General features: G+C 42.4%; 1 pseudogene; it reads right to left on the bottom strand.

The window, feature by feature from the left end:
- LOC124664158 overlaps window positions 1-26008 on the bottom strand; it is a 39697-nt pseudogene extending 13689 nt beyond the window's left edge.
- Between the last annotated feature and the right edge of the window lie 867 nt (window positions 26009-26875).

Genomic DNA, 26875 nt, shown 5'->3' with positions numbered 1-26875 from the left:
ACTACTTCGTCGGCTTTGCCGTGACATCATCGTGCTTGCCCAGAAGAACCCGCCGCACAAGATACGGCTTCTGAACCCTCTCACAAAGACATCGAACACTATGTTTGAGGCGCAGATGCCATCTATTTTTTTTGGATTCAGTCGCTGTAATCAACTCCCCGACTATGGTCTTCGCTTGCGGACATTACCCAGAGGAACTTGGTTGGGTCGATGAGAGCACTCCAACTAAGGATATATCTGAAGATTGGAGAGAAGGAAGATTTTCGATCGAGAACCATAGTATGCGCTGCATTACCCCGTTCAATGGTGAACTGTATGCAATAGCTGTGGACAATTTTGAGTCCGGAAGAATAGTGTGCACCAATGTACAGTTGCAGCAGCGCGCGAGCACTGTCAAGATGGAGACACTAATTTCATTTTCAGAACTTGGAAGTGACAACTTCTACCTTGTGAAGTCGGATGGTGATCTGCTGCTTGTGTTGATGCACAACATGCCATTGGTGTACCGTGTGGACACTCAGAGCCGCTCTCTCCATCTGGTCAGTAACATTGGCATTCATGCCTTCTTCATGCATTATATCCGGTGTATCTCCGTCGACACCAGAGTGCACCCGACACTTCGACCTGGCTGCATCTACTACGCGGATTTGGGTTATACCAGAGAGTACTTTCATGATACAAAGTCCTGGGATGAGTGGCCACAATATGTGCATAGATTAGGAAGCTACGGTCTGAGAAATGAACACAGGCCATACCGTTTGGAGGATGTATTGGCTGCACACTGCAGACGGCGGGAATTCAATGAATATTTCCTTGGGATAATGCACGAATGGAGCGACGCAGAAATATATGAGGAATGCATAACAAATTCATTCATCCTGGGGTATCCTAATCTTCTTGTTGGCCATACATTGCGTGCATCTTGTATTTTTTTTCAGCTTAGTTTGTCGTGAACATTAACAATGTTATTGGCTGGTTTTGGCTGATGTATGCAGTTTATGTATTATACTTAGTTTTCTGATTATGCTGCTGTGAATTTATCATATAATAGCTTCTAGATTTGCTACTAGATTTGCTGCCATATTGGGCAAAAAACGAGGGCCAAAAGGCATAAATAATTGAAGAAAGACAGAAATAGAAGCTTCTCTAGATTTGATACTAATTTGGTGAAAAAGACGAGAGAGAGAAAGAGGGAAAAGGTGCTCTTAAAAATGCCAATTTGGGCCGAGAGAGACAAAACCCAGCTCTCACGTACAACCAAACACGGTCTCGTGCTGTCCCACGCGGTCCCTTCCTACCAACCCCACACGATGCGGCCCCATAGACAACGCGGCCCCACACGTCAGCACGGAACGTTCAAATAAACGGATTCCTTCCGTCTGAGCTCTTTCTGCGGGTTTCAGACAAAGGCTTGGGGAAAACTGAGGAAAAACTAAGGGTCTGGGGAAAACTGAGCACAACTAAGGAACCGAGGGCACGAAAATAGAAATCCCTACTGTATTCTTGGCCGCCGATGGTTTTGTCCTGAATGTATAGCCATTTCTTGCGCCATCCTTGGATGGAGTCGGGAAGCTTGATGATACGTCTCAAACGTATCTATAATTTCTTATGTTCCATGCTAGTTTTATGACAATACCTACATGTTTTGTTCACACTTTATATCGTTTTGATGCGTTTTCCGGAACTAACCTATTGACGAGATGCCGAAGGGCCAGCTTGTTGTTTTCTGCTGTTTTTGGTTTCGAAATCCTAGTAAGGAAATATTCTCGGAATCGGACGAAATCAATGCCCAGCATCCTATTTTTCCACGAAGCTTCCAGAACACCCGAGAGCCAGCAGAGGGGGGCCACAGGGCCACCAGATGATAGGGCGGTGCGGCCAGGGCCTGGGCCGCACCCCCCTATTGTGTCACCGCCTCGTCAGCCCTCCGACTCCGCCTCTTCGCCTATTTAAAGGTCCCTGACCTAAATCTTCGATACGGAAAAGCCACGGTACGAGAAACCTTCCAGAGCCGCCGCCATCGCGAAGCCAAGATCTGGGGGACAGGAGTCTCTGTTCCGGCACACCGCCGGGACGGGGAAGTGCCCCCGGAAGGCTCCTCCATCGACACCACCGCCATCTTCATCAACGCTGCTGTCTCCCATGAGAAGGGAGTAGTTCTCCCTCGAGGCTAAGGGCTGTACCGGTAGCTATGTGGTTAATCTCTCTTCTCTGTACCCCAATACAATGATCTCATGAATTGCTTTGCATGATTGAGATCCATATGATGAGCTTTGTATCGCTATTAGTCTATGTGCTACTCTTGTGATGTTATTAAAGTAGTCTATTCCTCCTTCACGGTGTAATGGTGACGAGTGTGTGCATCGTGTAGTACTTGGCGTAGGTTATGATCATAATCACTTGTAGGTTATGGAGTTAATTATTACTATGATAGTATTGATGTGATTTATTCCCCCTTCATAGTGTAAAGGCGACAGAGGTGTATGCTATGTTAGTACTCGGTTTAGATTGCAAAGATCTATTATGCTCTAAAGGTTACTTAAACATGAATATCGAATGTTGTGGAGCTTGTTAACTCCGGCATTGAGGTGCTCTTGTAGCCCTACACAACGAATGGTGTTCATTATCAAACAAGAGTATATGTAGCACAAAGGAAGAGAACTTATTTATTTATGTGATCAATGTTGAGAGTGTCCACTAGTGAAAGTATGATCCCTAGGCCTTGTTTCCAAACATCGAATCATCGCTTATTTACTGTTTTACTGCATCTTTACTTCCTGCAATATTACTGCCATCAACTGCACGCCAGCAAGCACTTTTCTGGCGCCGTTACTACTGCTCATATTCATTCATACCACTTGTATTTCACTATCTCTTCACCGAACTAGTGCACCTGTACATCTAACAAGTGTATTAGGTGTGTTGGGGACACAAGAGACTTCTTGTATCGTGATTGCAGGGTTGCTTGAGAGGGATATCTTTGACCTCTTCCTCCCTGAGTTCGATAAACCTTGGGTGATCCACTTAAGGGAAACTTGCTGCTGTTCTACAAACCTCTGCTCTTGGAGGCCCAACACTGTCTACAAGAATAGAAGCACCCGTAGACATCACTTGACATCAAAATAATCTACGTCGGATCGAACGCAGATGCAAACGCCGCCTACATTGTAGACAGCGCTGCGAGAATTGTTGCGCTGGAGATAAAAGATATGTTTCCACAAGCCCCAATGAGGATGGGACCCGAGGAAACATTCACAGAGGTTGACGAAGATTGAAATGTGGAGGATGGAATTTGGGGTCAGCTGATGCAGCTGGATCCCGTAAACAAAAAGCAATCCACGAAGGAATTCATGGAGGGGAGCGGAAAGACCACAGATAAGATGGTCAACGAATGTTACCCGGTAGCCCATCGGCGGTTTGGGAGCGGTCTCGTCGCCGGGGAAGATGAGGGAGTTCTTCTGCACCAATCCAAGCTTCTTCAAGTTCTTCTTATCTTGGTTCGTGAGCTTGGACCTCTCCCATCCATAGATCTCAGTGTCTTCCATCGCAGAGTCTGTGCCGGCGGCGGTGTGTTTCGTCAACCTCACGCGCGGCGGCATAGAGCGTAATCTTGAGGGAAAAGAGAGGGTTTGGTGGTGTAAGTATGCGAGGGCGTGCGACGACAATGGCGATGGAGGAGAGATGGGAGTTTGGAGCGGCGCAACGAAGGGGATTTTCTGAGGAAGAAGAAGGTCATTTATAGTGAGCAACCGAACCGTCGTGCCGTTGGATGCAGGGGAAAGAGATCTGAGACCTTACACGTGTCTCCAGGGGTAAAACGGTATTTTTACTATGAAGTAACTAGACATGCGCTACAGTGCGCGTGCCAGGGAAAGTGGAGGACGTGTGTCCCCCACTTGCGTAACGTGTCAAAAACCGCAGAGTTTCGGGCCTACAAGTCCGTGACAGGACAGAACTCGCGTCTTCCCGATACAGTGAACATGGTCATCGTCAGCACTGATGTCACTGTAAGGAAAACTTCGACTGCGGTGCTTCAAGGATTGGCGGCAGAGGAGTATTATTGACAAGCACTAGCCTACGGCCATCATCAGCAACAACGTCATTGAAAGAGAACTTCGAGTAGCTTCATCAAAGATATCGACAGGGAAATTTTCGAGTATTTCAACAAAGGAAAAACGAGAGCCTATGATCAAATACAAGCATTTGTTCATATACTCGGGGGCTACTCTTATGAGAAGTATTGTTTGTACTTCTGATAAGAGGGTAATGTGGATGACAAAAACATAGAGTTGTTCAAAAGTTATGCAAATTGAGCCTACAGCCAAGTATAAATACTCGACTGTAGCCTCGGGGGCTACTCCCATCGGGAGCGCTGGTCGCGCACCCGATAAAGATGGAAGTAATGGAAAAAGTTGACAATATAGCAAAAGAGATACTACAAAGGTGAGCCTAAAACCAAGTACAAGCACTTGGTTGTAGCCTCGGGGGCTACTCCCATCGGGAACGCTGTTCGCGTACCCGATGAAATTGAAGAAGTCATGGTGAGCATATTTCGAGCTATTTCATAACTCTTCATATGCTCCCATCGGGAGAACAAGATAAAAATATACAATTCATCCGCTGACTCGAATAAATGTGCTATTCCAGCAGCCGAAAAAGGCACTCGATAATTGATACGTCCAATTTGCATCACTATTTTATATCATAATTTGCTGTTATTCATTGATATATTTCATATTTGGAGATGATACTTATGTTATTTCATCTATTTTCCATGTTTCATGATTATTTGGGGATCGCACACCGGAGCCAGGATTCTGCTGGAAAAAGCACCGTCAGAATGCAATATTTCGGAAGATCAACAGTTGACGGAAATTATACGAAAATTCCTATTTTTCCAGATGACGAAGGGAGCCAGAAGGGGGAGAAGAGGGGACCCGAGGTGGGCCCACCCCATAGGCCGGCGCGGCCCAAGGCCTGGCCGCGCCGCCCTGTGAGGAGGGAGGCCCACAGCCCCTCTCGCCTCCTTTTCTTCGCACACTCCTTCGTCCCGAAAACCTAAGCCAGAGGGGTATGTCGAACAGAGCCACAGCCGCCTCTGCGGGGCGGAGAACACCAGAGAGAAAAGAGCTCTCCGGCGGGCAGGAATCCACCGGGGAAATTCCCTCCCGGAGGGGGAAATCGACGCCATCGTCACCGTCATCGAGCTGGACACCATCTCCATCACCATCACCATCATCTTCATCATCATCACCGCCGTCTCCACCGCTGCACCTCGTCACCGCTGTAGCAATTTGGGTTTGATCTTGATTGTTTGATAGGGGAAACTCTCCCGGTGTCGATTTCTACTTGTTATTGATGCTATTGAGTGAAACCGTTGAACCAAGGTTTATGTTCAGATTGTTATTCATTATCATATCACCTCTGATCATGTTCCATATGATGCCTCGTGAGTAGTTCGTTTAGTTCTTGAGGAAATGGGTGAAGTCTAAATGTTAGTAGTGAAGTATGGTTGAGTAATATTCAATGTTATGATATTTAAGTTGTGGTGTTATTCTTCTAGTGGTGTCGTGTGAACGTCGACTACACGACACTTCACCTTTATGGGCCTAGGGGAATGCATCTTGTACTCGTTTGCCAATTGCGGGGTTGCCGGAGTGACAGAAACCTGAGCCCCCGTTGGTATATCGATGCAGGGAGGGATCGCAGGATCTCAGAGTTTAAGGCTGTGGTTAGATTTATCTTAATTACTTTCTTGTAGTTGCGGATGCTTGCAAGGGGTATAATCACAAGTATGTATTAGTCCTAGGAAGGGCGGTACATTAGCATAGGTTCACCCACACAACACTTATCAAAACAATGAAGATTAATTAGCCGTATGTAGCGAAAGCACTAGACTAAAATCCCGTGTGTCCTCGAGAACGTTTGGTTAATATAAGTAAACAGACCGGCTTGTCCTTTATGCTAAAAAGGATTGGGCCACTCGCTGCAATTATTACTCTCGCACTTTACTTACTCATACTTTATTCATCTGTTACATCAAAACCCCCTGAATACTTGTCTGTGAGCATTTACAGTGAATCCTTCATCGAAACTGCTTGTCAACACCTTCTACTCCTCGTTGGGATCGACATTCTTACTTATCGAAGATATCGCGATACACCCCCTATACTTGTGGGTCATCAAGACTATTTTCCGGCGCCGTTGCCGGGGAGTGAAGCGCTATTGGTAAGTGGAATTGGTAAGGGAAATTTCTACTGTTTGTGCTGATTTTATTTCACGCCTGCTGCTATAATTCATTATGGAGAGATCTTCTCTTGAGTGTTTATTTGGGAAATCTACTACTACCGCAAAGGTAGTGGATGAGGCGCCGGTAAGGAAGAAATACCATACAAAATACCTATGAAAATTATTGAACGTGTAGTGGGTAACCGTTATACGGGGGATGGAACTGTCCACCCCGGAGATCATTTACTCGTTCTTACATGAATTATGCGGTTTATTCAAGTGTGCAGGTATTGCTATGGATGAAGTGAGGAAGAAACTATTCTCTGTATCGTTGTCTGGTAAAGCGGCGCATTGGTATAAATTACTGGATAATGGGGATTCTCTTGAATGGAATGATATCGTGCCCCGGTTTTATTCTAAGTTCTATCCTCCAAGTGAGATTCACAAAGATCGGAATCGCATATATAATTTTTGGCCTCATGAAGGAGAGAGTATTGCCCAAGCTTGGGGGAGATTGAAGTCTTTAATGCTCAAATGCCCCATTCATGAGCTTCCTGGTAATATTATTATTGATAATTTCTATGCAAGACTTTCTTTTCAAGACAAGACCTTGCTGGATACTTCTTGTTCTGGATCATTTACACGCAACAAGGAAGAGTTTAAAAGGGACCTTCTTAATTGGATCCAAGAAAATACTGAAGGATGGGAGAACGACAAGGATAGAGAATCAGGTATAAATTATGATTATAAATGCATTGAAGCTTTTATGGATACTGATAAATTTCGTAATATGAGTGCTACTTATGGTCTTGATTCTCAAGTTGCTGCAAATCTTTATAAGGCTTTTGCTTCTCATTATGAATTGCCAAAGAAGAACTTTGATAAGTATCATGAACCGTATAAAGATAAAATTGATTCATCTATAAATAAATGTGTTGTAGTTGAAACTGTTGATCATGTTATTCCTGAAGCTTATATTGAAAAAACTCCTTTCCCTGCTAAAATGAAGGAGTACTCTGTTATAAATAGTGCGGTTCATAAAAGTGAAAAGAAACCTATAGAACCTGAAGAACAAATAAAAGTTGAACCTCTGTTGCAATTATTAAAGATCTTGTGACTGAAAATGTAGAGGATGGTCATATTATTTTCTGTGAAGATGCCTCTAATATTGTTTCGCATCCTAATAAGTCTAGGAAAGCTAGTGTTCCTATGCTATCTGTTAGAATTGGTGATCATTGTTATTATGATTTATGTGATATTGGTGCAAGTATTAGTGCTATTCCTTATGAGCTTTACACGGAGATTATGCACGAAATTGGTTCTTGTGAAATTGAAGATAAGTTTTTAGGGAATAAAGAGATGAACTTGATGAAATTTTCCTTCGTCAACCTATTCTTAAGCATGATTTACCGGTGGAAGATTTGGGTACAACACCACCACCAAAGGAAGATCCTGTCTTTGATTTAAAACCATTGCCTGATAATCTTAAATATGCTCATATTGATGATAAGAAAATATATCCTGTTATTATTAGTTCTAAGCTTTCGAGTTTGAAGAAGAAAGGTTATTGGAAATATTGAAGAAACACCGAGGTGCTATTGGCTACGAGTCTTGATGACTTGAAGGGGATTTCTCCCTCTATTTGCCAACACGCCATTAATATGGAGGATGATGCGAAGCCTGTTGTTGAACCTCAGCGTCGTCTAATTCCTAAGATGAAGGATGTGGTAAGAAATGAGGTATTAAGACTCCTTGAAGCTGGTATTATATATCCTATTGCTGATAGTAGATGGGTTAGTCCTGTGCATTGTGTTCCTAAGAAAGGAGGAATGACTGTTGTGCCTAATGATAATGATGAGCTCATCCCTCAAAGAGTAGTTGTAGGTTATAGAATGTGCATTGATTATCGAAAAGTTAATAAGGTTACTAAGAAAGATCATTACCCTTTACCATTTATTGATCAAATGTTAGAAAGGTTATCTAAAAATACTCATTTTTGCTTTCTTGATGGTTATTACGGGTTTTCACAAATTGCTTGTTAAAACTAAAGATCAAGAGAAAACCACTTTCACTTGTCCCTATGGAACTTATGCTTATAGGCGTATGCCTTTTGGTTTATGTAATGCTCCTGCTACTTTTCAAAGATGCATGTCTGCTATTTTTCATGGCTTTTGTGAGAGTATTGTAGAGGTATTCATGGACGATTTTTCCAACAATGGCTCTGATACCAACTTATCAACACCCGGATTTTTAAGTCCAGATGCCTGTTATGCCATACATCGCAATCCCAAGAATATTGTTGTTGCGAGACATAACAGTTGAATATCATAAGTCATCATTCATTACAAATCATAGTCGTCTTACAAATAGATCACCTAATCCAATATTACAATAATAGTTGAACTATTGTTTCAACACACATCACAAATACATAGCGGAAGCGTAGATAGAAGGGGACTCTATAGTCCACAGGCCAACGCTTGACGTCAGGAGTGATCCTAGTTGTCGTAGACGTCCTGCTGTCCATCATCCTGGTACTGGTCCTCCTCTTCATAGTCTGGCCATTTGAATAGCCAGGGACAAAGCCATGAGTACTTTAAAGTACTCGCAAACTAATACTAATGTAAGTACTATCAACTATAGTAAAGGGGATGCTAAGCTCTAGTTTCTTTTGCATAAAGCCAATTTTGGTTCACAAGTATTTGAAATAAAGACTCTTCATGTACTAACTAACTCAAGTGGGAACATTAGTGTCATTCCCACAACTCACGTTGTGATTCAAAAACAAGTCACCAATCCACCATTCCTTTCATCAATATTTTCAAGAATCTGACACTGGTAACAGTATGGCCTTTCCAACCATCCGTAACCGTGGACGCGGCTATTCGAATAGGTTTACACTCTGCAGAGGTTGCACACTTGTGCCACAACATTTGATTTCATCCGTCAGGAATAACCCTGAATAATCGTAACTCAGTACGCGGATCATCAACCATAACCTTTCACTTACATATCCTAGTATAGGCACCTCTCCCCATGAGCTTGGCCTCCCAGTGAAGACCAACTGTCAACCTGGGAACTGCACAGGGCTTGGGCCGGACATTCACCTCGTTTCACGTCATTTCTCATCATTTCTTTTGTTGTAGAGGCAGCTTTCGGCATAACCCCGATGACGCTTGTTTAGAGGGAACCCATACTAAGATACATAAACTTCCTAGTTAAGCCCTACCCATAATCAGGTATTGTGGGGGTACTCAAAAATTGGAAAGGTATCGCATCCAAACCAATATCGGTTTTTAATCAAAAATCACTATCTTCTCTTGGTCATATTCACCTTTAAAATTCATTCAATGGAATGCACCATCATTCCAAAATTTCAAATTCATTTCAAGTCACATGTTCCCATCTAGAGTAGTCCAGTTTTAATATTAGCACTAGCAACTAGTCATGAGGGGTGCTAACTACTTGTAATGCTAGCTAGGCTAAGTTTGATACTCTTGTAGTATTCTAGACCTAAACCAAAGTTAACTATAAAAGTAACTTCAATATTCAAATTGGAAAACTTGAAAGCGAAAACTTGGGATGGGTTCATGAAGCATAAGAAAAGATGAGTGTGCCTTGTTCTTGGTAGAACTTTGCACTTTGCAAGAATATTAGCTTGCAACATTATAACTTGCAATAGTCTAGCTTGCCTTGGTAGTTCTCAAACTGTTCCTCCTCCTCCTCTTGGTAGTATCCTTCTTCTTCGGCGTACTCTCCGGGGCTACCGTCTAAATTTGAATACAAGTATAATTACTCACTAATTCAATGGCTACTCCACATATCACATATAAACACACAAACTATTCTATGCACACAAATAATCTACTTAGGGTGCATGGGTTGTGTTGCTTGAGGAAAAATAATTTCCTCTCATTACATATGTAAATGATAGTTTCCATATTGTTCTTGAGGAATACTTTCCTCTCATTGAAATCTTCTTAAGATTTAATTTCTCAAACAATCATACATGATATGGGTATTGACCTAGGTCAACCATTCATTATCATCATTTGAGAAAATGATTTAAATGAGGTAGCTCACCTCATATCATTTTAATAACACTACATATGATTTAAATCTCAAGCAATTCATCTAAGAGAGTTTGGACCAGAGGTACAAAACATCCCATGAATGCCTGTGAGACAAGTTTAAATGAAGTATAAGACTTCACACAATTTACTTTAATAGTTTTGGACAATATCAACTAGTTAAACTAGTCAAATTATCCATTAATTAAACTAGGGCATGATCATGCAAAGTGACCACACCATTTTATTGCATAGACAATTAGTGTAAGTCAAATGTGAGCTATTAGAGTTGGAATTAACTTAATATCTATTTTGGTTGATTTTTAAGAATTATTTGAATAGGGGAAAGTCCCTGTCTTGTTATTTTTATCACATTAATTCTACACAGAATCTGGCCATGGGACCAGTGGCATTTGATAGACAATTTCAATAGCTTTCCAACAATATAAAGTTCACCAAATTTGGTTTAGCCAATTTGAATCTATTGAATTTCAAAGTGGAGGCAGTATTCAAAATCATTTGGAATTAATTAACTCTAGTTTGAAATAAAAGGGCCGGCGGGAAAAACTACTGGGCCAGATTCAAACTGAACGGCCCAAGCCAGCCCAGCCACGGTCCAGCGACGCGCGGCGCGCTGACAAAGGGTCCCGCATGTCAGCGAGTGTTAAACGCCGAAGCGGTATGGGTGAACCAGAGATGTAGGATTAGATCGCAGATCTACGGCCGTGGTTCATCGTCGTCTCCGACGAGAACCCGACGCTCTGGCGGCGGCGGTAGGGGGTCGGCGGGCTAACCGTGGCTCCAGCAAGGCGTGGCAGTGTGCTCGGGGTAGATGTGGACGATGGCGGAGCTCCAGGTACCAGCGGCTCGTCCTGAGGTGGCTCCAATCGACGGCGGTGTCCACCAGGTACTGGCGGCTCCGATCTCCAAATTGGAGCAGCTCCGGCGACGATCGAGTGAGTGGAGTGGTGGTGGAGAAGCAGTGAGAGGTGGGGAGTGAGATGGTGTGCTTGGTTCTGTCCAGGGAACTCCCTATTTATAGAATCACATGAGGGTTGCGGGGCAGTGAGGTGGTCGACATGGGCGCGGCGTCTCCGGCGGCTGGTCGAGCTAGGCGAGGCTATGGCGATGCTCTACGGTTCCAGGCGATGCTACTGGCAGCGACAGCTTGGTCGGGGAGCGTCGGAATCGCTCGCATTGCTTCCGTGTCTGTCGCGCCCGCGGCGGAGCAGGGTCTCCTTCTCCGGCGGCGGTGGGCACGGGTCACGGTCTGGCGGTTGTCTGGCGGCGTCCAGATGTCGAGTGCATGCTCAACGTGCTCGCAGGGGGTCCAGGGGGTGAGCGAGGTGGTGGCGCGGCGCGTGTACTGGGCGTGTCCGTGGCGTGCATGCGCGACGCGAGCGGCGTCCAGGGCGTGTGCTGGGCGCGCGTCGGCCGGCGTGTGTCGTCCTCGAGCGTGGCAATGGCGATGCTAGGGTGGCGTAGGAGGTGCGTTGGCGCACGGTGGCGAAGTGGCCAGGGCAGAGAGTGAAGGGGAGAGAGGGGAGGTCGACGAGCTCGGGGACATGGCCGGCATGGCATGACCTAGCTTGCTCTCTCTCTCTCTTAGCCTCACTATGCTCCATTTAAGGTTTAAGGGGACCAGGGAACACAATGTGGTAGGTTAGGGTAGTTTAGGTGTAATAGAATCACTATTTGTAATAGTTTCAAATAGTGCCCGATTTTGCAAATTTGCAAAAATATCCAAATTTGAAATAATTCAAAAGGTGAAAGTTTTTGAAATGTGAGTGTTGATATAAGTTGTAAATGACCAGAGAGGGTTTGAGGTGGTGGGGGAAAAATTAGAATTCAAGAATTGGCAAAAATGGCTAAGTGTAGAATGTTGCATATGTTAAAAAGTTGAGACTTTGAATGAGCATAGCTCTTGATCAAGAATGATTTTGGCATGGTGATCTTTACCAAAGTTGTTCACCTTGATGTTGACCTTGAAATGGTGCAAAGAGTTAGCAAGAGTTGGTTTGGGAAAATTGAGTGGCAAGGGCTCAAAGTAGTGATCAGACTATAATTGTCAATTTTGACTATTATCATATGTGAGCTAGTTTTGCATTTGAAAATTATTTGAATTGTGATTCTTTGATTCCAAAAGTTGTAATAAGTGCTTAGTATCATTATTCAACTAATGGTGAAGACCAAAACGGTCTAGGTCAAATTTTATAAAAATGGCATAGAGCCATATGTGAGGGTTTTGGGATTTTCTAGCTTTTATTTTTTTATTTTTCTTTGCTTCACTTTGACAAGAGTGAGGTTTATTTGGTGTTCTATTGAGTTGGGTGAAAGGTTCACACCATTTTGAGGCAATGGAGGTGGCTAGGTCAAGATTTGATAATTTGGCTACATGTGTATGTGAGTGAAAATGGGATTTTCTCCCTATTTATTTTCTCTCCTTTTGATTTGATTTTTCTTGACTCCAAAATGATTCTTACTAGTTTAGGAACATTTCCCAACCATTGAAACCATTCCAAAAGGTCTAGCTCAAAGATTTGCAAAATTGGCCATAACACATGAGAGGTGACATGTCAATTCTTCTTATTCTTGTAATGTGCTCCCCTTGCTTCACTTGGGCAAGGTTGAGGGTCAATTTAGGGTTAGATTAGGTTTAGAGATGGTTTCACAGCATTTGGTCAAAGTAGAAGTGCATAGGACAAGAATTGGTGAAAATGTCTATGTGTCACTTATGCCTCTATGCATATGTGGCATTTGATTTTTAATTTGACTAGGCTTGACCCAATTGATGTGGTTGAGTGTTGAAATGGTATATAGGAGTGATCCAACCATTCACTACAAGTCTTAGGATCAAGATCCTCAATTTCACAAATTTGATATTTTGCTCTCATATGCCTCTATGGCATTATTACTTTCTTTTTAAAATCTTTTGTTTCACTTTGGATTGGGTTTGAGAAGTACTAGATAAGGTTTATGAAGGTTTTCCAATCCTCTAAATAAAGTAGAAAGGCCTAGGGTAAAGTTTTACAAAAATAGCCATAGGCACATATGCCTTTATGCATATGTTTGATTTTATTTTGTTTCACACTTGAATTGGTTGGTAAGTGCTTTGTTGAGTGTGTTGAGGTATTTCAATTCATCTACTCAAGGTAGACAAGGCAAAGCTCATCATTTTCAACAAGTATCCATAGGCTTGCATATGCCTTTTTCTTAAATAAGATCTTTCCTTTTTATTTTATTTCTCAAGGATTGATGACAAGATGGATGAGGTTTAGGGTTTAATAAGTTTTGCAAGGGTTCACCACCATTTTAGCAAAGTAAGAAAAGTAGAGTTCAAAATCTCCATATTAGGGCTATAGGCCCACATATGTATTTTTCTTTAATTTAGGTTTCTCAAAATAGATCCAAATGTTTTTTTTTGAGAAGGTTAGGGTTTAGGGTTTTTCTTATTTGATTTCTTTCTCTTTTAATTTCATTTGGTTTGTGATCTTCACTTGATCACTTTAGGGTTTTAGGGTTTATCACATAAGCATAATAACACTCATCATGGCAAAAACACAAGTACTAGGTCGGAGCACTAAGCATAGCAACCTATATAAGAAAAGTTTTTGTTGGTTCTTATTTTTGGAAAAAGGAAATTCATTTTCTCTTTGTTTTGAAATTTGGGGTGTTACAGTAGTGCTTATGGAGGACATCACGCCGGAGATAGAACCGCGCAAAAGGTTCTACAATCAGATTTTTATTGGCCAACTCTCTTCAACGATGCAAGGAAGTTTATTTTATCTTGTGATGAATGTCAAAGGGTTGGTAATATCTCCAGACGCAATGAAATGCCTATGAATTATACTCTTGTTATTGAACCATTCGATTGTTGGGGATTTGACTTCATGGGACATTTTCCCTCTTCAGAAGGTAACACTCATATACTTGTTGCTTGTTGATTATGTTACTAAATGGGTGGAAGCCATACCTACAAAAAGTGCTGATGGTGAGACCTCTTTAAGAATGCTTTTAGACATTATTTTTCCTAGATTTGGAGTTCCTAGATATATTATGACAGATGGAGGTTCTCATTTTATTCATGGTGGTTTTAGAAAAACTCTTGCTAAATATGGTATTAATCATAGAATTGCTTACGCTTATCATCCTCAAACTAGTGGGCAAGTAGAACTATCAAATAGAGAAATTAAATCTATCTTGCAAAAGACTGTTAATAAAACTAGAAAGAATTGGGCTAGTAAATTGAAGGAAGCACTATGGGCTTATAGAACTGCTTATAAAAACCCCATGTGAATGTCACCTTATAAAATGGTTTATGGAAAAGCTTGTCATTTACCTTTAGAACTAGAGCACAAAGCTTATTGGGCTATTAGAGAACTAAATAAAGATCCTAAACTAGCCGGTAATAAGAGGTTGTTGCAATTAAGTTCTCTAGATGAATGGAGAAGTGAAGCTTATGAAAATGCTAAACTCTTTAAAGAGAAAGTTAAGAAATGGCATGATAGAAGGATTATCAAAAGAGAGTTTAATATTGGGGATAAAGTCCTATTGTATCGGTCTCGTCTCCGATTCTTTGCGGGAAATTACTCTCGAAATGGGAAGGACCATATGTTGTTGAGGAGGTGTATCGTTCGGGAGCAATTAAAATTAGCTCTCTCCAAGGCAATGCCACGCAAGTGGTGAATGGACAAAGGCTCAAGCATTATATCTCGGGTGATTCTTATAATGTAGATGTTGATGTTATTCGAGTGGAAACACCGGAGGCTTTCATCAAAGGTCAAATTGACGGTCCGCCGAACCCGACTTTGAATAGGTAACGGTACGGAGTAATAAAAAGTTCGCAATTTACTTTCCGAACAATGTTTTTGCTGTTTTTGGAAAATATGAAAAATTACGAGATCGAAACGGAGTGGAGGAGACGCACGAGGGCGTGCCCCCATAGGCCGGCGCGGGCCCCGGCCCGGCCGCGCCGCCCTATGAGGACACCGCCTCGTCGCCCCTCTCCGACTACGGTTCGACCTGGTACTTTCCGTTCGTTGTGAAATTTTTTACTACATAATCCCCCGGACCCCTGGAGGTCCGTATATCGTTTTCTCGATGTGTTTTGTTTCGAGCTGTTTCTGCCAGGATTTGCTTCAGATCTAGAAGTGTCATGTCTTCGTCAGAAACTCCGAAGGACAGCTCCTGCAAGGACTTTGACAACTTGTACATGGACGAGCTGAGGATGCATCCCAAGGAGTTGCTGCTCGTTGATGGGGAGCTGCAGATCAAAGATGTCCAGGGTCCTAAGGGAGAAGGAAGCTTGGAAGACAAGGATGGAGAAGCTAGAGCAAGAAGTTTTCAACTACAAGAAGATGGCCGAGCGTGAAGTGGATATCTTCCACAAGATTGTGTACGAACTCATTCTTCGAACACGAGAAGGAAACTGCAAAGCTATGGGGCGACATCCTCTCGCTTCACAACACCACCAACAAACTCCAAGCTCAACTCTATGACGTTCAGAATCAGAATTGTGAGTATGAAAACAGATTTAAACACATAAGCCATGCTTGCCAGTTTCAGGATTCCCGAGACCAAGATGTCGTTTGTTGATGGAGAGCCTCTTCCTTGGAAGTCTGAAGACGGGAGTTCATCACCGCCAAAGGAGTAATTCATCATCGGTATTGGCATCCCCTTGGTTTGTTCCAAGCTTGGGGGAGTGCCGCGGTATCACATCATCACTACCTTTTACTTTTTACTATCAAGTAGTGTCATATCATGAGTAGGGAAGTTATCATATAAGATGGGTTGCGAGTGTGGAAGTATCTCTCCTTTAGTTGGTTGTCTATGTATCCCTTGGTGTGAGTTATCGTTATGAAATATTAATGAGAAGTCTTATCATTTACATATTGCACATCTTATTTTAGTTTGCAATTTCTAGTATATGATTGATCTTGATTTTAATATTGGTACCACTTTGGGAGCATTGAGTAAATCTATTTGGTTTTGGCAAACTTAGCATTGGTCAATAGCAACAACACCTTGAGGTTTAAGTAGAAAAGAGAAATACATATAGTTGTTTCATTGTCTTTCTTGTTAGCTCATAGCTTATTATTCTGAAGTTAAAATTGTTTGTGCTTGCAAGAAAGATGCATGATTATGTCTATCACATGTATATTTGTTTGTTTCCCTCAACTCTTATGCTTGCTAATTAACCTTGCTAGCCAAAGACATGTACTGAGAGGGAATGCTTCTCGTACATCCAAACCTGAACCCAAACCTATGCCATTTGTGTCCACCATATCTACCTACTGCATGGTATTTTCTGCCATTCCAAGTAAATACTTCATGTGCTACCTTTAAACAATTCAAAATTTATTACTTCTTATTTGTGTCAATGTTTTATAGCTCATGAGGAAGTATGTGGTGTTTTATCTTTCAGTCTTGTTAGGCAGCTTCCACTAATGGACTAGTGGCTTCATCCACTTATCCTATAATTTTGCAAAAGAGCTGGCAACGGGGTTCCCAGCCCCAATTAATCAACTCTCATTAATAATTCTCTTCACATGTTTTGCCCTGATTCATCAGTAAGCAACTTAATTTTGCAATAGACACTCCTCCATGGTATGAGATTGTTGGAAGGCACCCGAGGATTCGGTTAGCCATGGCTTGTGTAAGCAAAGGTTGGGGGGAGTGTCATCCTTAAATAAACTAAAGTACATGTGTAAACAAAAGAGAAGAGGGATGATCTACCTTGCTTGGTAGAGATGACGTCCTTCATGGGAGCCGCACTTTGGAGGTCTGTTTGGCAAGGGGGTTAGAGTACCCGCTACCGATCGTTGACAACAACAAACACCTCTCAAAACTTTACTTTTATTCTCTTTATATGATTTCAAAACTGAAAAAGCTCTAGCACATGATTTAATCCCTGCTTCCCTCTGCGAAGGGCCTGTCTTTTACTTTATGTTGAGTCAGTAAACCTATTTCCATCCATCTCAAGCAAGCATTTGAGTTGTTGTGATCAAACCTTTATATTGTGATTTGCTTCATCATGTTTTTACTCTTCCTTGTTTAGTACAAGTTTTATCTGAATGAATATAGCTTTGCAAGTTATCAATGAGCATTATGATTGAGTATGCAAGTTTACCATAAGCTTTAACATAAGAGCGTTGCTCAATAGATAAGTATAATTTGTTAATTGTTCTCTGACCAAGAACGAAGTTTGCCATCACCAACTATGATTTCTTATGCACCTTTATTTGTGATTACCTTATACTTGTTTCAAGTTGAATTATATGAGGAAGTGGTTTACTAGAATGTCTTGTGTGAATGAATATGATGCTTCTTGTCCGTATTTTATTTATCGACTCTTCACTCCATAAACATGTGGTCCTGTTTACCAAGTTCGGTTCGCTTGGGGACAAGCGAAGTCTAAGCTTGGGGGAGTTGATACGTCCAATTTGCATCACTATTTTATATCATAATTTGCTTGTTATTCATTGATATATTTCATATTTGGAGATGATACTTATGTTATTTCATCTATTTTGCATGTTTCATGATTATTTGGGGATCGCGCACCGGAGCCGAGATTACTGCTGGAAAAAGCACCGTCGGAATACAATATTTCGGAAGATCAACGGTTGAAGGAAATTATACGAAAATTCCTATTTTTCCAGATGACGAAGGGAGCCAGAAGGGGGAGAAGAGGGGACCCGAGGTGGGCCCACCCCATAGGCCGGCGCGGCCCAAGGCCTGGCCGCGCCGCCCTGTGAGGAGGGGGGCCCACAGCCCCTCTCGCCTCCTTTTCTTCGCACACTCCTTCGTCCTGAAAATCTAAGCCAGAGGGGTACGTCGAACAGAGCCACAGCCGCCTCTGCGGGGTGGAGAACACCAGAGAGAAAAGAGCTCTCCGGCGGGCAGGAATCCGCCGGGGAAATTCCCTCCCGGAGGGGGAAATCGACGCCATCGTCACCATCATCGAGCTGGACACCATCTCCATCACCATCACCATCATCTTCATCATCATCACCGCCGTCTCCACCGCTGCACCTCGTCACCGCTGTAGCAATTTGGGTTTGATCTTGATTGTTTGATAGGGAAACTCTCCCGGTGTCGATTTCTACTTGTTATTGATGCTATTGAGTGAAACCGTTGAACCAAGGTTTATGTTCAGATTGTTATTCATTATCATATCACCTCTGATCATGTTCCATATGATGCCTCGTGAGTAGTTCGTTTAGTTCTTGAGGACATGGCTGAAGTCTAAATGTTAGTAGTGAAGTATGGTTGAGTAATATTCAATGTTATGATATTTAAGTTGTGGTGTTATTCTTCTAGTGGTGTCGTGTGAACGTCGACTACACGACACTTCACCTTTATGGGCCTAGGGGAATGCATCATGTACTCGTTTGCCAATTGCGGGGTTGCCGGAGTGACAGAAACCCGAGCCCCCGTTGGTATATCGATGCGGGGAGGGATCGCAGGATCTCAGAGTTTAAGGTTGTGGTTAGATTTATCTTAATTACTTTCTTGTAGTTGCGGATGCTTGCAAGGGGTATAATCACAAGTATGTATTAGTCCTAGGAAGGGCGGTACATTAGCATAGGTTCACCCACACAACACTTATCAAAACAATGAAGATTAATTAGCCGTATGTAGCGAAAGCACTAGACTAAAATCCCGTGTGTCCTCGAGAACGTTTGGTTAATATAAGTAAACAAACCGGCTTGTCCTTTATGCTAAAAAGGATTGGGCCACTCGCTGCAATTATTACTCTCGCACTTTACTTACTCGTACTTTATTCATCCGTTACATCAAAACCCCCTGAATACTTGTCTGTGAGCATTTACGGTGAATCCTTCATCGAAACTGCTTGTCAACACCTTCTGCTCCTCGTTGGGATCGACATTCTTACTTATCGAAGATACTGCGATACACCCCCTATACTTGTGGGTCATCAATAATATATTCTCAGAGCGCCTCAGTCGCGATTTAATCTCTGAATGCCTTAATACTTTGCTAAGGTAAGACCCCAGGATCCGTCCTGCGTGGCGTGGCATCGCCCCTGAATGCGTTCTGCTAGTTTTTTCCATATCAACAGATACGAAGAAAAATTCTAACGGACGTGTTAGGTACCCGATAAAACATAACTGGAATTCGGCACCTGGTAAGACCTTAAGCGGCACATGTCGAATTACGCCAGTATCCCGAGATCATGTCCATGGACGTGATCTTGAAGTAGGTTTTTGCGGGATTGCCACAAGAGCAGTTAACTGGTACCTGATCCGTCAGATGAACCAGCCCCATCTACCGTTATCCATGTACAATATATGATTGTTTTATGAAAGTTATTTACCGACTCGAAGAAATCTTATGTTAATTGTAAAGATGGAGATTTTCCCTGATTTTTTGATTCAAGCAAAATCTCGTGGGCTACTGACATAGGCATCCCCAATGGGCCTGCCGAAGTTGGTACCCGGGGTTTAATGAAGACCCACGACCCGAAGTTTATGAAGCTCGAAAGTCCAGTTACGAGATGGTTTGGAAAGATAGAGTTGTATTAGGAATAATGACTTGTAACTATTACGGGACGAACTCAAAGAGTCTCCCGGACTTTGTAACTTATACATCACGAAACCCTCGGCTCCGCCTCCTATATAAGGGGGAGTCGAGGGAGAAAGAGAGGATCGATTTCATTGTCAACACAACCCTAGTTTCTTAGCAGTCGAGTATTTTTCCGGCTGAACCCTCGAGATCTACTTGCCCTCTACTTCCTTGAAAACCCTAGTCTACAATCTGTAGGCATTGACAGGTCAATACCTTGTCACCGAGCTCGGGGGCGCGGTGGAAGAGCCCGAGGACCCGGCAACGGAGGGTTTGAGGAAGCAGACTACCTCCTAGTTTTTTTTATTTTTTTTTTCTATTTTTTAGGACATGCGTATTTTCTAATTGGACTGACAAGTGGCCCTAGAAGACCTAGATCCACCTAAGCAAATTGGCTCCCATTGAGCACAAACTGTGTCAATTCATGTTTAATTTGTACTTAGTGTTTTCTTTTCAAAAAAGAAAACTTACAACAGAATAGTGGATTTTCTACCGCAAGTGCCATTCGGTGAAATTGAACATCAAACTAGCGGTTTTGCTAATAACCGTTTAACCGTTCCCATAGCTGGAGACAAGACCCGATTCAATCTGTGGACATCGTGTTGGATTATATGGCTGCAGCTCAAGTAGATAGCCCATGTAGGATATAAGTTTTAGAATGCTAAGACCTATTTTTTGTGGCAGCTTGAGAGTTATGGGAGATAAAGTTTAGTCTCGCATTGCTAGTTAAGAGAGAGTAAAAGTAGTTTATAAGGGTTGTTGTTTTAACTCTTGTAAATGAGTGAGAAGAGAAAAAATCGGTACATGTCGGCCTGCGTGTGCATGATCGACTATATTCCAACACGTGACGTTTTCAGATACGCGGCTCCCCTGCCAGGCTATATCAGGATACGAGAGACAAAACATATCAAGAGTTCTCCACTCGCTTCTATCTCTATCGACTTTTTTTTTCTGCTCTCTAGTTTTCCTTATCCCGACGACTGCGTATGTAAAGATTAGACGTTAGACTGTGAAATCTTATTGCTCGTCTCCTGGTGCAGTAGTGTGTTGATTTTAATTTGGAAAAAAAAATCATATTTAGGTTGTTCCTTATTTTCTGAACCGAGCACGGATCGTAACAAGTCTGCAACAAATTGGTGTTGAACTGTTCAGATTTACTGTGAAAGCTTGCAGTAGTGTGTCTTACATAACAAAGATAAGACGTTCACTTGGTAACAAAGATTAGACGTTAGACTTTATGAGCATATACATATGAACTTACGATGTTTATAAGATCAACATCTTGATCAGAGTCGTAGAATCCAGAGTTTCTTCTTCCAGTAACGATCTCTAAAATCAAAACACCCAGGCTAAAAACATCTGACTTGGTCGAATATTGACCACGCATCGCGTATTCTGGCGACATATACCCACTGAAACAAGAGCGTAAAGTTTAATGTGAAAGTTCAGGGCACTACTTGATCTTACCAATTAATAGCCTTCTAGGATTTGCTTAGGATACTTACTATGTCCCAGCAATGCGGTGAGTAACAATATGTGATTTGTCCCCTCCAAATATCTTTGCTAAGCCAAAGTCAGAAATCTTAGGATTGTAATCACAGTCTAAAAGAATATTACTGGCTTTCAGGTCCCGGTGAATTATCTTTAGTTGAGAATCTTCATGAAGATATTGCAAGCCACGAATGATTCCATTTATAATCGTGAATCTCTTGCTCCAGTCCATCTCCTTGACTTTCACAGCATCTAACGCACGAACAATAAAGATCAACTTTATTTAGAGATGGAAGGTCTATTGCTCAAACTGTTGCAGTTTTTATACTCACCAAAGATGAATGTATCGAGGCTTCTGTTGGGCATGTACTCATAAACAAGTAATTTTCTCGCGTTCCTCCAAGCAAACACCAACTAGCCTGACAAGATTCTTGTGATTCAGCTTAGCAACTGAAAGTAGCTCTGTTCTAAGCTCTTCTATTCCTTGCCTGGAAGTCTGAGAGAGCCTCTTCACCGCTATTCCTTGACCATCTGGTAAATCTCCCTAGGCACAAGTAAATGAATTTACTAATTGGAAAATGTAGAAACCATAGAGATACATATGTTTGGCAGATGGGTACCTTGTAAACAACGCCAAATCCTCCTTCACCAAGCCTTTTGTGTTCACCGAAGTAATCTGTAGCAACTTCTTGTGTCGAGAGATCAATGAGGAGAGAATCTATGCTAGGAATGTCATCTGAACTAGTTGAATCTGTTGGAAGAGACAAGTAAACAATGAAGCAGGCAAAAATACGGAGGTGGCGTTTTGGCTCATAGGAGCAAATACTCCTATTATACAAAATAATTAAAAAACAATTTTAAAAATGTCAAAAAATTCTGACATAATTTTTTTGTTGTACATCGTGACATTCTATGTTAGTGCACAAGTTTTCATGGAGAAACAACATTTTATGTGGCGTGTACAAAAAAGACAAAAAAATGTCCTGTACGTAGTCGTGTCATAGCATCAAAATTTGTCTTTTTTACTGGAGCCACAAATTTTTATAGTTTTTTTTGAAAACTTGTGTATGGACATAAAATGTGTAGATGTACATGAAAAATTTTAGTTTAGAATTTTTTGACACTTCGAAATGTTGATTCACACAATGGGAGCAAATGCTCCTATGAGCCAAAGTGAATATCCCGCAAAAATACCGGTTAAAGACTTTAGTCCCGAATAAGTCTATCTATTATTATATACTAAAAGCATAATACAGAGGTCTAAAATAAAGACACCACATTAATCCACATCACCTAAATAATTTTAACGGTTAGATATAAAATTAGTGGCTATGATTTAATAAAATCTTATTATTTACGTAACAGTGTAGTTCCGTTTGACACGTTTATATATAGAGAAAGGGAGACGTGTCTATGTTTTTTAAAAGGAGTGGACTCTCCAAAAAAAAATTGCTGAGCATGTGCCGTGCGGATTGTGGACTCCGTTCAGAAAAGGTACTTCCTTGCTAGATCCATTAAAAAACATGAAACGTATGCTAGGCAGCTAGCTAACCGGGTCCATTTACAAAATTAACGTATGCTAGAAAATAAACAAAATAAAGGTCCGATAATTAGGTAGCTAGCCCCAATCAGAACAGAAAAGAAATACGCTAGAGTCCGTTCACGAAAAATAGCTTGCGGATAACTAGCTCGGTCCGTAGGAACAACTCAGATTATTTAAGAAAAAAGGCGTATGCAAGCTTAATATATATCCCAATGTATAATATGTCAGCACAATTATATCTAAAAGATTACGAACATGCTAAAATGGTTATAAAATCCTCATACTATTTTTCAGTCTTTATTTTCTATGATTTACCGAGTCAACACAAGAGCACAAATCATTTCACTCACTCAATAAATAAAATTCTGTACAAACCATCAATTGAAATTGAGATAACATGGAAATATATTAAAATATAGATACAAATAATAATATATATTTACAAAATTAAGGTATGCTAGAAAAATAAACAAAATAAAGGTCCGATAATTAGGTAGCTAGCCCCAATCAGAACAAAAAAGAAATACACTAGAATCCTTTCAGGGAAAATAGCTTGCGGATAACTAGCTCGATCCGTAGGAACAACTCAGATTATTTAAGAAAAAAGGTGTATGCAGGCTTAATATATATCCCAATGTATAATATGTCAGCACAATTATATCTACAAGATTACGAACATGCTAGAATGTTTATAGTTCCTCATAATATGTTTCAGTTTTAATTTTCTATGATTTACTGAGTCAACACAAGAGCGCAAATTATTTCACTCACTCAATAAATAAAATTTTGTACAAACCATCAATTGAAATTGAGATAACATGGAAATATGTTAAAACATAGATAAAAATAAAAATATATAAAAATAAATGGTGTTATAAAATACTCACGGGTTCATACATCTCTACCTTACACTACCGACATACAAACAAGTTAATGGATCCGCCAAAAAGTTAAATTAATATCATTAACATAGTGTTAATTTTATTTATATTAATTTATTGAACCATATTGGTATGAAAATTAATGGTCAAAGTTTTACAATGAAGACAGTGGAAGTCTAAATTGTTTGATATTTTGAATCTGCATAATTAACTGTTAGGAAGAAATACGGGCCAAGGTAGCAATTTTAAACGTTTAATTTGGCTTAACTATTAATGATGATGGCTTATTTTCATATAATTTTATCAAGAAAAATTGACAGTGCAAATTAACTTCGCATAGATGTTAGAACTCAGAGCTCTAATTACTTATAAACAACATGTGTGAATGTTTTGGCGGATGAGTTAATATATAATAATTAGTTCAGAAATTTAGGTTGGTTAAAGTTGTAACTCCCATATGTGGTACTCTATTTCCCATAACATTCCATATGGTCTAAATTAATTGAATCAACTATGTATCTAGATGCGTTTGTTTGCTAGATACATTTTTATCTAGATAAAGTTCTCAATTATTTCATATCATAAAATGTTATACCCATGAATGCATAACTTTATTTCAAACACTTCAAACCCAATAAAGATGATGCTCTCCCAAAAAGCATAATTTTGTTTCAAACACTTGGAACCCAATAAAAATGACACCCTCGCATTTGCGAGGGCCACCTTGCTAGTTACGGTAACAAGAGATGAAACAGTCAGAATGAGAAACACATGGTAACAAATTAAAGTGGAACAATAGGCTCCTTAACATAAGTATAAATGGCCAAATGAAATAAGCTTGAGGTTGATGAAATTATTTGACTATCTAGATCCAGGTAGCTTTTTTACATGTACAAGTTGGTAGCAATTATTCTCCTTAAGATTACAGTATTTAATTGTAATTGAGCAGACAGAGTTCATATTCAGTTAAAGCACACCCTGTTTATTTCTGGAAATAAAGCACACCCTGCTTTCCCTACATATGATCGGTCAAGTGATTTATCAATTATGCTACGGAATTTATATGAGTTGAAGTGAATACAGAGTATTTACCTGGTCGTAATAATTTTACTGCTTGTCTCTTCCGCAGCCTCCAGAAATAAAGACATGTTACTACCAAGGTGCACAGTACTGCTGCGACACTAGGCACTACAATGGCTACTAGAACTCCAGTTCTCTTATCTCTCCTTCTATATGCAGATGAATCAAAACCTGAAAAAACAAAAATTGAGCTACTTTATTTGAGGTATATATATTATATGCTCATTAAGTATCCTACAGATTGAATGTCCTTGAAAAAAATGAAACTCTTCCTTTGAACTGAACTCACCTCCGGCCGCCTGTGGCGGCGATGAAGGCGGTGGTACAAACGGGCTCTGCAGCTGCAAAAGCGGCCGGCCGTTGAAGAAAGGGTACGTCTCGTACCGGAAGTTGCAGCGCACGCCAATTACTCTCCCACCCCGCCGTCCAACGAAATAGTTTGGGTTTGGCATGTACTCCCCAGATATGTTCCAGAGGCAACTCCGGCATTCTTGGGCGGTCAAGTCCGGTGTGCACTGCGCCAGTGAGTAAATCTTGGGGTAACTCTCGTCGAGCGCTACCTCACCCGTGCCGAACCGCCGAATTGAGTCTCCGGCTGCGTATTCGAAGGTTGCGTTGACAAGCCGGCCGACGGCCGCCCTGAAAGTCGGAGCAACCGCGGCGCTGACGTTGCTGCCGTTGACACTGAAGATCTTCCATCTGTTATCGAGTGGGTTGTGCGGGAAGTCCTCGTTGGAGAAGCGGAGGATGCAGGGGTCGCTGAATATGGTCGCCTCCTTGATGAGCGGGCAGAGTTCCTGCGCCACCTTGATAGCCGAGGAGACACACGCGGCGCATAAGGAGGTGTTGGAGTCGCCACGGCAGAGTGCGAGGCCATAGATGGCGTCTGGAGGGGTGCCCGATTTGCCCGCTGTAAAAAGGGAGCGGGAGGTGGAGATGAAATCTGGGAGGGAGCTAGCTAGATTTTGCATGTTTGCTCGGTACGTGCTGTTCGCCGTGTAGTTGCCGCTGGCGTCGTTGCATCTATAGTCGCCAACTTGCCATGGCATCGGCTGAGTGGCGGCGAGGGGCATGTGCATGAGTATGAAGAGGAGGAGGCCGCTGATGGCAAGCTTGCACGAGGCCATGGAGACGATGGTGTGGCGGAGCGCCGAGAGGAGGTGGAGAGATCACCTAGCCTCTCGTATCTAAAATGAAGACACCGGAGGAGTTGACTCGATGATTGACTTGAACTGTCAAAGGAGCAACTGAACTGAAACGTTTCGGCCCATCCCGTCGCTCCCCGCGGGCGACGGAAGGGCGATTCCAAACCCTAGCTCAAGCCGCCCCCCTCCTCCCCTCCCCCCGCCGCCGCCGTCGGCGCGAGCCGCCGGGCAAAGCCCGTGCAGTTGCCGGCGGCGGCGGATCTCTGGCTCCCGCGCGTGAGGTGGTGGCGCGGGGCTTCTCCACTCTGACGGCGACGATCTAAAGCGCGGCTTCTTCAGGCGGTGGGTGCTCGGGCGAAGAGGCGGCGGCCTCTGGTGGTGCGGCGGCGTCGACTATGGCGGCTAGTGGCGTCCGCGGATGCGTGCCGTCGTCCTTGGTCGCGTGGGCGGCAAGGTGGCGGTGGACTGCGGTCGCGACGTGGTGGCTGCCCCGGCGACCATCCGTCAGATCGGAAGGTCAGTCTTCCCCTCCCGCTAGTCCTCTTCCCCACCAGGTTTGGTAGTCGGAGCCTGCTGGTTTCGGTGCCGATTGGGGGGGGGGGGTGGTGGTGGTGTGAGATCGGGTCTGGGAGAAATCCCTGGTTGGCTGGTTTGACCATGGCAGTGGCGACGCCCACGGGCGCCGTGTATCCCTCTTGAGGCGCTGTTGAGGTCCCGATTCTCCCCACCCGGTCGTGTTCCCGGGTGAAAACCTATAATCCTTCGGATTGGGCGACGACGACACCATGGGTGCCGTTTCCTCCTTGGGGGCGTGGCTTGGGGAATAGTTGGCCGGTTGAGGGTGCCTTT

Source organism: Lolium rigidum, chromosome 6 (genome assembly GCF_022539505.1).
Source record: "Lolium rigidum isolate FL_2022 chromosome 6, APGP_CSIRO_Lrig_0.1, whole genome shotgun sequence".
NCBI classification, from domain to species: domain Eukaryota; kingdom Viridiplantae; phylum Streptophyta; class Magnoliopsida; order Poales; family Poaceae; genus Lolium; species Lolium rigidum.
The sequence above is the reverse complement of the archived record's forward strand: the minus strand, read 5'-3'. Positions and strand labels throughout refer to the sequence as shown.